Genomic DNA, 13,756 nt, shown 5'->3' with positions numbered 1-13,756 from the left:
AAAAGGTGCAAAACACTGCTGTGTCATGTGGACCATCTATTTTGCTTAGCTTAAACGGTCTTTGCCTGTAAGCACTAAAAGTTCTCACTGAAGCAGCTACAAGTATCACAATTTATAGCATGTGCAAAAGAATATGTTTTGTTAGTTGTTTTTTTGCTCTCCCCTGAAGCAGCAAACTCATTTTTCCTAGAAATTTCTGAAAACAAGATTATTTTATTTAAGTCTACTTAATATATGAAAAAAATGTACCAAAAAAGCCAAAGTTTAACAAAGTTTTAAACCAATGTAGATAAGGTGTTAAGATAGCACGTACCAGGGGAAGATTTGTTCTGGCTATAACAAATAGAACTTGAGAGCAGAGGGACGTGGGACAGAAGGGAAAAGGACTGTCACCAAACTGTCATTGATTTGTTACTTCAAATCCTTTCATGCACACCTATTAAGCGGCTGCACTCCTATGCTACTGCTGTGATGTGCTTACAGAGCGGCACCAGCTAATCATAATTACACAATGTCATTTCCCCCACTTCTCTCACCTTGCCGAGGCTCTGAGTGCAGAGAGCATGCCCTTTGCCAGCAACAGAGAACCTGAAAATCGTATCCTCACCTGCCTTTTGTATTTGGCACCGAGGTCAGCTAATGGCTCAGCTCCATGCTCCTGTAATTGCACTGTTCCTTATCAGCCCCACATCTTTCACATCTAGAAGGATGGATTCATAGGTAGAAGACACATTGGCATCTCTCTACCCAGCAATACTATCTACCTAAATTGTTTCTACAATTTTGTTTTATCTATGGGCCACACAACAGCTGTATGCATTGCAAGATATCAGACTTATCTCTCTTATAGATAAGAATAACGTAGATGTTAAGACCCTCTTGACTGCATTTATAATGTTGAACAGTTTCTCCTTTTGAGACACGGATAACCTTTTCTGCTTCCTGTTAGCAATTTCTTGTTTCCCCCCCTTATCCTTTAAATGGAAACACAAGTCTGCCATTTAATAAAACCCCAATAATGATCCTACTTTAAAGGACAAGGGCTAATCACTTGCTGCTTAACATTCCAGACACATGACAGTGGAGGAGAATAAATCAGTTAAACAGCAAGATGCAGCACAACTAATTTTCATGTAAAAGGGGGTGATTGCCTTTTTTTTTTTTTAACCATTGTGATTTTTTTTTAAGCTGTTAAAGCCCAAACATTCTCGTCTATCAGTTTATGAATTATTAATAAAAAAAGAGAGAAAAGAGGCTTTCTTTTTCTAAATATCATCTGCTAAGCCACCACAGACTGAAGTGCCTCACACTGATTCCTGATTTACATAGTCCCAGTTGGAAGTTAATGAAGACTGCTGAGCCACCTTTCAACATGCAGATAAACCTTCATGTATTTAAAAGCAGGGAATATGTGCTTGTTGCTGGCAAATTATTCATCTAAGATCTGAAGTTTCTGACACCGCCTGCGTCAGATAAACTGTCACCCAAATTGCAAACTAATTAGTGATTCAAACATTTTCGAGCTGATTGATGACAGAATAATTTACGCTTGTTTCTCAGTTTCCAGCTGGCATAGGCTGCTGACTGGAGCCCTAATTAACGCTAGTACATCAGTCATGTTCTGCCAAGGCAGCACATACAATTAAAAGGCAGTTTAAATGGAATATCACATTAAAAAGGCTGGTAGATGCAAATGTGAGGAAACAGCACTTTAGGATAAAATGACAACAGAACCCCACAAACCAAAACAGAATGGAACAGGGATTTTTTTTTTTTAATGGAGAAGTAAATTGTATTCCACATAGGCTACTTAGCAAAATAAAACAAGTGTGGAGGCAAAACATGCGCACTAAATTCTTCATTATTATTATTCTAACAAGTTTTAACTAGTTGCTTTTCCCTTAATATTTGTTAGAAATTTGATGTATACTTGCATTTTGGATTTCAGCTATTTAAAAATGAAATAGAGGCCATCAGTGATAGCTGTGAAATTGTTTACAGTGATAGCATAAGACAAAAAAAAATCAATGTGGGTACTTGTGAGGAGTGTATACTGGAGGAGCCTTCAAAACTAGTTTTAAATAACAAAAGATCTACTTGAAAACTCACCGAAGTCAAGGAAAAGTGGTCATGGGATGTGTAGGAGAGTACTGCAAATATCCAGACAGCCTTGATTCTTATTTTCAGGCGAAACTGCTAAATTTTGAAAACAGCAGTACTATATGGTAAATGTACAATGGTTTCTAGTGGCATTCCCCTGATCAAGTCATAAAATACTTGGGGAAAAATAGTTATTGTATGGATTTTATAAATGATTGTTATTGCTGTGAGTGCAAATATAACCTGTGACCTGATTATCAGACACACATTGCAGCCTGCAACTATGGAAAGACAGTCCTCTGCAATGCTGCTGTCAGGCGGTTCTTTTATTTTATTAGGCCCATTTTATTATATCCATATTATAACTATGATATCTGTATATCTGTTGCTCTCTAGCTATCAAGCAGTCAGGTAGGAGAAAATGCATTTTGTCATCTCAGTAATGAGAAATGAGGATAGTTGTAACCCAGGTTCTCATTTACATTTGAACTACAAAAGCGTTGGCCGTTTGAAACTGATGATCAAGCTAAGGACAAAAACAGCCCTCCTTGATGCAACTCAGAAAAGGTGTTAAGCCTGCAGTGCCAGACCCCTGTTGCAATGTATGCTGCATATTTGATGACACTGGTTTATCTTACTCAATGTGACCTCTGTGGGGGGAAAAGTTTTCATGAATATAAACAGCCCTGGGGTTCGTACCTTGTCTGCTAAGGTGTTTTTGAGATTATCTATAGCACATGACAGATGAGCCCTTGACTCTTATAGCACTCAGCACAGAACAAAGAGAAGTCACTGTAGTAACTGCAAACAGACCTCGAGACAGGAGATGTGCGAAAGCACTCCAATTTGTTTCTAGGAGCACAGCAGACTGAAAGCTTACATCACTCAGTGCAGTCACACTTTGCTGTCAAATGCCATTTTGCAATGCCATATATTTGCACCTTTAAAAATTTTAGATAAGTAATAATTTACATTAGTATAGTGACAAGGGGGTCATACATCGGCTTTGACAGCTGAGCTATTTTAAGGAGCTTTACAAATCAGTGAATTGGAGATGAGGAGTGAAACTCACCTTAGACATAAATAAGCCCAAATTTTCTGACTTTGCTAGAGTTGGGTGAGATTTTTGCTGTGAGGCATGGTGAAGGCCATGTGCTGCTGACCCTGTTGTAGCTGTGAGGCAAGAGGCACCAGCAAAACCTTGGCTTAGGTTTTAGGTGCCACATCACGTAGCTTCTGCTGGCTTGACTCAGGTGTCTGGCGCTGAGCTCACCAGTAAGCACTGAGACACCCTGCAAGTGTCCAGGGACAGGGAAATCCCAATGGGCACAGCAAATGGGATAAGATGGGAACGATCTGAAAAGGGAGTGTGTGGAGGGTTAGGCAACAGACAGGCAACAGTTGTCAGGGTTCTTATATAGGATTTAGGGATGTAAATTTTCACACTCGAACTTCCACTCCAAGGTTGCCTTTTTAAATCTGGTTTTCACAGCTTTATGTACAATAAAAATGTTTTCTTTTCGGCTATAGAACATGGTTTAGTACAACAGGATTATTCTCTACTTTCTAAAAAAGACATCAAAAGCATCAGTCTATCAGCAAAGCTACAGTAAGAAAGAGAAACACAGAAGAATTTTATTATTAAAAATCTCACAGTAAAGGAATAGGACAAATTAATAACACTTTTGTGGTTTCAGTAAGAAAGCATATCCGGTATAGCAGAGGGCAGATTTTGGCTTTTATCATAAGGTCTTTCTTACAGATCTGTTAAGAAAGACTTGCAATCTGTAGTCAACAATCCTGTAGATAGAGCATTGGAGAGTAGAGTTGGAGCTTGTGGGTTAAACGAGTGGAGCAAAGAATCTTTCAGCTACTGCTTTCTCCTCTTGTTTCCATGCTGTTGCTGAACATGGTGGTAGCTTGTTACATCTCCTCAGAGAGAAGCAGTTCCATAAGAGGAGGAATCCTGAATTCCCTACGGAAACTCAAACTTCTAATGTGCAATGTAAATACAGCAAGTGCTAGCCAGTTTGTGTTTATAGCGTATTAACCAAGTGTAGTATCACCTCCCCAGTGGGGAACCCAGAAAAGCCTGAGTGCTCAGACTCTTGTGAGCTTTCTCTAAAGCTCTCTGTCTAATGCTGAACATATGCAAATCTTTCCAATATGAAATATGTCTTCTTCCCTTTTAAACATTTTCCCCTCAGATTTCCTAATGTGAAGGTTTGCTTTCTTTGATGAGAAAAGAGCCTACACAATTAAACATGTTTATAACACACTTAGCTTCTGTAACCCAAGGGACAGGAAAGCATTCAGGAAAACAGGTTGAGAGGGCTATTTAAGGTTTTGGGGTTTTTTTTAAGAGATTTTTTAATAGTCTCTAGGTTTAGAAGGAAATTTTAACCAATGCCAGCAGACATTAAATAAGGCAATACTGTGGGAATGGAAACAAAGACAGTGTTGCTCTGTCAAACTTTGCACCTTGGAGAGCCAATTTCAGTTCATCATTTTGCCACAGACTTATGTGACCTTTGGGAAGATACTTAATCCAATGGTACCTCATTAACCAATTTGTAAAGAGGGTAAAATGACATTTTCTGTCTCTAACAATCTTAGCTGTTCATTTGAACTTGCAAAATACTACTCATATGAACTGTTCCATTCAAGATGTGATTATCCGTGTATACTCTTTGGTGCTTAGCTTGTAAACTCTTCAGGATAGCCTCTGAATACATGAATACCTAGAGCTAACCTTATTTGTTATTTTTACCTGCAGCTACGAAAATGTGAAATAACTAAAATTTTCCACAGTCAAAACCTAGACCATTGCAGTTGTTTTGTGAAAACGTAATTTTTAAGCCTTGCTACAGCAGACTCTCTCAAGAGTTCTGAAGATTTTTGAACATAATGAGTTTTATTCACAGGGGGTATTTTTAAAAAATGCATTTTACTTAGGCTCATCTTCATTTTTTCCACATATTTCCATCCCATAAATGACACCCTCCTCAGAAGTATGCATCCTGTAGTAGGAAGCAAAACACACGTGGCTCTACTTCAATATGCACCACGTAATGGGAACTGTCATGACCAACAAAATCTGAATCCTCTCTGACTCCCTACAATCTTAAGGGAGTGCCTCAGTTTCATCCTCCATCCTTTTAGTTTTCCATTAGGCCTTATTTCTTATTCCTCTATACTTCCTGAAGAAAAATGTTTGAAAATATCTATAAAACTCAGCCCCGCCTCTGTGGGACTTCAGTCCCCAGTTGTGTCAGCAAGCATCACATCCCAGCAGTGCTTGATTTTACACAATGAGAAGGTGAAGAGCTGCTGGAAATGGTGAGACACAAAAGTAAAAGCCAGTCCTGAGAAACACATCATAAGTAAAGCAAGAGGAAGATGAGAAGAGAAGGAAAAAGAAATAAAGGTCTATGGGAAGCTATGCTGTTGAAAAAAGTCTTATAAGTGTATCAAACATACACCAAGGATGGATTAAAGAAAGTGCTGAGCAGTCCTGGAACGTAGTACTGAAAAAGCCAAGATACAGCAAGTAGTAGTAGTAGCAAGCCAGTCAAGAGCACAGAGAGAGGTGTTGATTCTGAATTGGAAACAAGCTTTGGGTCTGAATCAGCTTTGGGATCACTCTTTGACTGTTTTGGCCTCCCTTTTTTCCTCTAGGTTTTGCAGTTCATGCTTCACTGGTACATTTCAGGATTATATTGTAATATGTGGATCACAGGTGAAAAGCAAATACTCTGTGAAGCTGGAGAGGTTCATTAAAGCAGTTCTGTTGATGAATCATCTCCTTCTGTGTCACTTATGGTGGTCTGAAGGTACAAAGTTTGATTGCATCTCACCAGCACTTAACACCAAGACAGAACAAGCTATGCCTAGACCATGCAACAGAGAATCCCAGTGCTAAACAGGAGCAAGTATTAGCAATCACAATAGAAGTAACAAGTAGCCTAGAGGCTTAATACAGATAATAGCAAGCTCAAAGAACAACAGATACCATTCCTTTGCAGGAATAAGGCTGTTTTTAACACTCTGCAAACTAACAATACTATTTTATCCATTCGTTTCAACAGAATTATATTGGTTTTATGGAGGTGTAGCTGAGAAGAGAATTAGGCTTGTTGTCCGCTTGGGAATAATTCACGGTATATTTATAAAGCATAAAACCAAAGATGCTAAAAAAAAAAAAAGAATGAAAAAAGGAGAGAAAACACTCAAGAATGGAAACAGCTAACTGGAAAAGCAGTAGTTTGGGTACATAAAGAATCAGGAGGGAGTTTCTTCTTCCTGAGATACTTCCACTGATCATTTGACGATCAACCTCTTCTGTCTTTTAATGCATTGCTCCCGAAATTCTATGAATAGCTGTTTTCCCTTCAAAGGGCTTCCTTGTAAAGCTGCTCATGTTTTCTCCCCATCAGTATCTTCTGTCCCTTGAAATGGTAGCTAGTGCAGGAAAAAGGAGCCCCCTCCTGCCCTGAGACCTGCTAGTTCTTGCAAAGTGGAGCTCTCTTTCCTTGATTCAAACCACAGAACTGCAGATTTTATGTACCAGGCACCATGTATATATCAAAGCTTTATAAATAGTTTTTCAATAGCATACCACATTTTAAAACTCATAATATTAACTGAATGTATCCTCCATGGACAAATTCAGTGAAATTAAACTTCCATCTTTCCTCCCCGCCCCCAAGTCTTTTATTTCTATCATTGATGACTTTCAGACAAATAACCTTGCTGCTCTTTCAGCAAGGGAGACCCTAAAAACCAGGAGGGCTGTGAAACACTGTGTGCTTCATAACCAGAAATAATTAAGCTCTAAAGCACATGAGAGTTTTCCATTTTTCCAGTCTAATGGAAAATTTGCTGGCAGAAGAGAGCAATTGTACGTGATTACGTAGTTACATGCACAAGTGATTTTATGTCACACACACGTACATACACACGTGTGTGTGTTGCAAGTACATATACATACGTACTAGCATATGGCCGGAACCTCATCTGCTATAAATAACTGACTTCAATGAAATTGCACTGATTTACATTATCTGTGAATCTGGTCTCATGTATGTGTCTGTATACATACTTACATTTCAAAATGAGAAGCATTCTATATTCTAAAACTATTTTAGATCTGTTGGGTGAAATCCCAGTCTGGAATAACAGGAATTTTGCTGTAGACTTAATACAGCATTTTATTATCTCTACTTATTCTGTAAATCACTTAATCTAGGAAAATATTTATACTACTGTAATACTTTAAAAACTTGGTGAAAAGTATTATGGAAATGAAGATGACCTAATAGGTTAAACATGGATATTCTGTGCTTAAAAATGGTCATGTTGTCTAGCCAAATTTTCAGGAACTAAGGACTGCATCGTGTTTCATGCATTGTTGATAAAGTAGCCAAAAGGAGGTGTAAAACTACTTTTTTTTTTTTTTTTGCATGGCTTTTAAACACAGATAGATTACCAATGTTTTACAATAGCAGTGTATTCACTTTGATGGAAAGTGATTATTTCAATTTATTCTTAATGGCCAGTCCATTTCCTCCCCTTGAAACACGAATGAATAGTTGTTTCACCAGTGGAGGATTATTATTCAGCCCAGTGGAACTAATAGAAAGGAAAAAAAAATTTTTTTCAAATTCTAATCACAAGCTCTACTTGCCTATTCAACAAAACCTTATACTCAGGTAAGTCAATCAGACATCATTCCACAGAACTAATTAGAGCTGCAAAAATCTGGGCAAGTGTTACAAAAAATTTTCTACAAATGTTAAGATATTATAAAAAGCCCTGTATCTTTGTTGTTTTCCTTTGTTGTTTTCTGTTCAGAAACAAATGTAGGAATATTTGCTGGTGGCAAAGTTGGAGGAAAACAGTAAATTAAATGAAAACTGAACTATGTCCCTAGAAAAAGAATTCTGAATGTGTTTGAACTAAAAGCCTGATTTTAAGGCTATAGTTCAACTCATCCTCAAAAAAAGTCCACATCTTTCTCTCTGCCCTGCCCCTGTTCCGCTGCTCCCTTGTTGCTGCTCTTACACTAATCCCTACATTGTGCTGGTAAACCATTTGCAAATTAACAAGGTTGGGAGTCTGATCCAACTGAAAACACGACTAAACAGAGGGGGATGAGAGGCATTTTTAGCTGATCATTTTCTCAATGTGGTTTGCTGCGAGGCTGTGCAGTTAGTTGTGCTGGCACCATACAGAAGGAAGGCACACGATGAACAAGTAGTAGGGAGAAGGGATGGGATTGGACTGCTGTTTGGTGATAATGCTGATTTAAATGAATGTCAAGTAATGACTACAGAGTTGTTCTCATTCTATCAACAAAAATATATGTCACTGGCATTCAGCATAACTGTTTTCACAACTAACTAACTAACTAATCATCGCGGAAAATTGAAATATCCTTTATAGCAATTTTGTTGAGATCTGGCTGTAGCAGTAATTCCCAACCCGTGATCCATGGGTCTTAGATAGATCAAGAGAAGTCACCTATGATTTTCAGAGAACTGATTTAAAATGCTGTATTTTTCCCCCATAATGCATTCAGTTAAACCACTGCTGTTACCCAGATAGGATACAAACGTTACCAGGAGTACTGGCAACCTGCCCTCCATGCATAAAGCATCTAGGCCTCATAGTGTACTCATTTGGCAGATTTAGTAGAAGGACCTCAAGACATTGGTGCTGTCTGCCCCTGTCACACTGTCAGACATTTTTGCTTCCATGTACAGGTGAAAGAGTACAATAGATGCTTGTAGCAAAGCTACTCCTGCTCAAGATCCAGTATATTAACTTCAAATGGACCACAAACTTGAGCTTGTACTAATATGATCAGCAAGTACACATATCTGCTTTTTCAACAATAACATCCACTGCAGGGCTAACAGCCTTCACCAGAGGAACAGGTTAGAATGCTGCTGATGGTATCGTTTTGAGTGTGCCAATGTTATCTAACCAATCCTTGGGGCAGTTAAGAGAACTGTAGCATGAAAGAGACATGCTTTCACTTACAATCAATTAAAAAACAAGTTATTCACAGAAATGGCAAAGGAAGAAATCTGTGATTTTCTCACTCCTACTTACATACAATTATTTGTATGAATAATCCCATTGCAATAAAAGTTACTGCTTGGGTGGTTAACCACTCACCAAGGAACAGACACAATACAAATAATTTCAAACTACAAGTGCTTTTAGGAAAAATCAGGATTTGTTCAAAACAGCTCTTCAAAGGGAAAGAATATTCAGCCAAATATCCTGAGTATTTTTCACCCCAAATTCTAAAAAAAAAAAAAAAAGGTAATTTTGTGGTTTTTTCCCCCAAGGGCTGTCAATGTTATTATCTGCTCTGTGTGGGAGTTATTTGACTTCAGATTTACATTATTAATTTCATTTTGCTAAAATTCTTTTCTCCTCCAATTCCTTAATTTGCTTCCCTAAGAAGTATGTTTACTACATTCTTGGTTTTAGCTCATCAAATACTCCCTTTTTTTTTTGAAAACCAGAACTAGGTGTTTAATTCTTCTAATTTTGTTGACAGGCTGCAGTTAAAAAAGATGCAGGATATGTTTCAGGAAAAGACAATTCCTTTGTAATTCTCAGTCAATCCATATCTTTCCAGAAAACTGGGGAGCATCTTTTCTGAAAAAGTTTTTGAAAGAGCTGCCATGTGACTGTCATTGTTTTTAAGTCAGAGTCACAAGAAGTGCCATATAGTATGTTACATAGGTAATGAAAAACAAAATCAATGCAAGTCTGCAGAAGCTTATGTTTCTTCCTTCCTAATTAAAATGCCACAGACAAATATTTGAAATAGGGAGATGCAAAGATATGATAAATTCTACTCAGTTTGCTCTGCTCTGTTATTTAAAGACAACTCTGTTTTGAACAAAACTTTATTAATTTTGGTTTAAAACGTGTTGTAAAAAATGCACTTTACTACCAAGATGTTTGTCTGAGCCAGTATGATAATTACTATGGCTTGTGAAGTCCAATACTAAATGGACAGTGCTTCAAAGATGCTTTAGAGGAACAACTTTTAAAATCTAAAATTCTAGGATAACTGTCCACTGGCAGTTCCTTCTTTACCACTGGCATATGTCCTGAGGCTTATAAGTTTTTCCTATCAGTCAAAACTCATACTTGTGTGTGTGCACATGTATTATGGAAAGAGGAAGCCTCCTACCAAAGCCTCAGCTAATGGTTGTGACAGCAAGCCTCACACACTTAATAAGCCCAAACATTACTTTTCTTCTGAATGTCATTCTGTTCTTCTGTAGATATCCACTCCTTTTTCCACTCTCTCTATACCTTTCTGTTTGTCTCATTTTTATGGTAAACAGGGCTAATTATTTTCAGTCCCTTTTCATATGGGCAGTTTTCTTTAGGCTGATCTTTTGCTTCTCTTTAGCCATCTCTGAAGTCCTTCTCTTTGACAGACCATTCCTGAGGTAAGGTGACCCACATTAGTTACTGCACCCCAGAAATTTGCATCCTGCCATTGTGATATTTTCTATGTTATTTACCACCCCATTCTTCTGTTTCCAGAAAAGGTTAGTACCACCTACATGAGCAAGGCAGTGGGACAGAATATTGCTGTTGTCATGAAAAACATCATGGAGAACTTGGGGTAAGACAGAAAGTTGTATCAAAACTGTAGCCTACATGCCAGATATGAACACACTAATTCCTAGCTGTGAGCAGTATAGACTGTTTCAGTCCTGCTGGCTGCATGTGCAGGACCAAAAACCAGACATGGACAGAAAAATGTCATCTACAAATGTATCAATTGAACTGAAGTGCTAACTGTGTGGACAAGCTGAACCTAAGCCAAAGCTGTGGCAAAAAAGCCTATGTCTTCTCTGTTTGCTGTGAGGTTTTCACGACGTGACAGCTGATAGCAACCCAGTCAAGGAAATAGGAATTTGATGAGTACAGATTCTCTTCTAAAAAAAAAAAGGGTGGAGGTGGGAGTGAGGAAGAAAGAAAGAAAGAAGAGAAAAAAAGACCTTCAACCTGCAAAGTATGAATAGCCTGAAATCACATTATACCTCAGGCTTTCCAAAGTGAGAGCTGCCGACATTATTGTCACTGACAGAGCCTGATTGAGGAGGAGAATTTTTGGCAGAGAACAAGATGTTGCCTCCTATTTCCACTGCTCGGAGCAATGGTGTCAATATTTCAAGAGCCAGTGTCCATCAAAGAAAAAGAAAAAAATCCGTTGTAAAATAAAAGCATTGATCCAGGAGTCTGTAAAGGTAGAAGTAAACAATGCAGCTATCAATAAAAGATTCTGACCTGAAAGGTGTATTTAACCCGGAGGTAAGTGATATTGTTTTTCCATTGTGCAAGGACAATATTCGAATGTTTACCTTCTCCAGGAAGGGTCCAAGCTTTGTTTTATGTTTGCATAGTGCTTTGTCCAACATGAGCACTTCAAAAGCCACAGAAGTAACAGTGTATCTCACGTACAGAACAAATGCAGTATCTCACAGGGATCTCTTTATGTGCTACAGTTGTCTCAGTCTCTCTTGAACTAACTTCTTAAACCATTTCTCAACAGGCACTGTTCTTTTTCTAGTGCAGTTGTCAATCGCCTTTATTTGGCACTTCCAGGATGTTGGGATTTCCAAAACTGAGTTCCCTGCAGACACCCACTCTTCATTGTGCTGAACTGCATCGAAACCCAGAATGCAGGAGTCAGATTCACAGGCAGCCAAGCCCAGTTCAGTCATGCCGTGAACAATATGGTTGTTCAGGAGCAGCCAGGACCATTCCCACAGACAAGTCTTTCACCATATCAGGCCGTGGAGGGAAGAGAGGGGTGAGTAATGTGCTCAGAAAACTATCCATCTTACTGGGGGAGCAGTGAATGGCAGTTTTGTGTTGAACAGGAGGTAGCATGTAACTCAGATGCAACTTAGCCCGAGCAAAGGCAACGGCAGAGGCATCCTGGAGTCCCTGGAGAGCTCCGTTTATTAGCCCACAGGGCTTTCAGTGGGAAGCAGCTTGTCTTGCTCACCATGAGGCACTGAGGCGTGAGGAGTGAACATGAGACCAGCATTTCAGCCTCTTTGAGGAGCAGGGCAAAGCCTCCGAGGCTGAAGGCTTGGCAGCATTTTCTGAGCCAGCATGCCCAGCTGATCTGCCGACATTTACCCGGCTGTTGGCCCAGTGCTAAAGAATTGCTGAATTTATCCAAAATGTAAATCACCAAGCTGGACAAAAAGATGTAAGCTTCAAATATCTCACAGAATCACAGGGACAGCACCAAGCTTGCATGCAGTGTCTGGCCTCTGGGAGAGTGAGGGAGGGCAGGGACACAGAGGGCAGGAAAGGGTTTATTTAAAAGGATTGGCAGAAACAGGGACAGAAGGAAGGAGAAATAGGTGAAAGAAGTGGGACAGTAGTCCAGTAAATATAGCTTACAGCAGTCATGCACTTAGGCCAATCTGGTGTTCTCCAAAGTACCAGGGATACTGAGTTTTGAACAACATGGCCAAAACACATTGTTCCTGGTATGATATAATTACTAAAATTACTGTAAAACTCAATATTTTCCTTAAAATACACTTAGAAAAGAACACAGCCTGGTCTTGCAGCCAGAGATAAGCAGTACTGCTGTGCAGAAGGAATCATAGTGCAAGGGATAACCTGGGAATGGCCCTACTATAAAAAAAAAAAAAAAATTAGATCAGTACTTCACTCAAATATCTGGTCTTTCACTTGCATACATTTATTTAAAGGTTAAATCAGAGGTGGGAAGGGGGAGACATTAATCTCAGATTGGGAAAAGCTGCCAAAACTGAACTACTGAAGCAAATGCCAGGCCAGGCAGTGGGCCAGTTCACTTATCCTTACTAGCCACCTGCAGGCTGTATTATCAAAGCCCCTAAAGTTTATTATTGCAGTTTATTACCCCTTCATTATGATGTATAAAAAAGGCATTGATGTAAAACAATTTTGACACCAAGTTTCTCACTGACCTCAGCACTGAAATCCATTCATGTTTGCATGGGAACAGGTTATGGGACAAATTTTTTTCTCTATCAGTGACAAACCAGATGCTCATGCATATATGTAACTTCTTATTGTCACCATGGGGAAAAAAATAAATTGCCTTTTGCATAAGAAATAGACAAAATAAAAGAAAGAGGCATCTCATCAGATGACGTTAAATAATTGCATCCTAAAAGCAGAAAGTACGACCACTGACTTCAGAGGAATTGCAGCAAACAGCTTGCTTGGATGCTGGCGTCAGCAGCTGAGGAAAGGTCTCACAGGACAATGACATGTAGATGACAGTACCAAACTGAGTCATTCGTATTAATACCTTTCAAATTTTGAAACACAGCTCAAGATAGTACTCCTTGACTACTGCCTTTCCCAAGACAGATCTGTATGTTTTGAATCACATCATATGGTATTGGGTGGGCATTTCTGATAGTCAGAGATCCTCTGGAAAATAAGATCTTGAAAATTTTCTCAGATTACAATGTTTAAGTGCAGCAAAGCATGTGAATCTGTGTGTTTTGTTTGTTCTTATTTTAATTTTTTTTTTCTTTATAGCCAAGGGATCAGACATCCCATATTGTATGGGATTATTTATTTCTTTTTTTTTTTT

Source organism: Haliaeetus leucocephalus, unplaced genomic scaffold (genome assembly GCF_000737465.1).
Source record: "Haliaeetus leucocephalus isolate CR32 unplaced genomic scaffold, Haliaeetus_leucocephalus-4.0 Scaffold251, whole genome shotgun sequence".
Lineage (NCBI taxonomy): Eukaryota > Metazoa > Chordata > Aves > Accipitriformes > Accipitridae > Haliaeetus > Haliaeetus leucocephalus.
Note: the sequence above shows the minus strand (reverse complement) of the source record.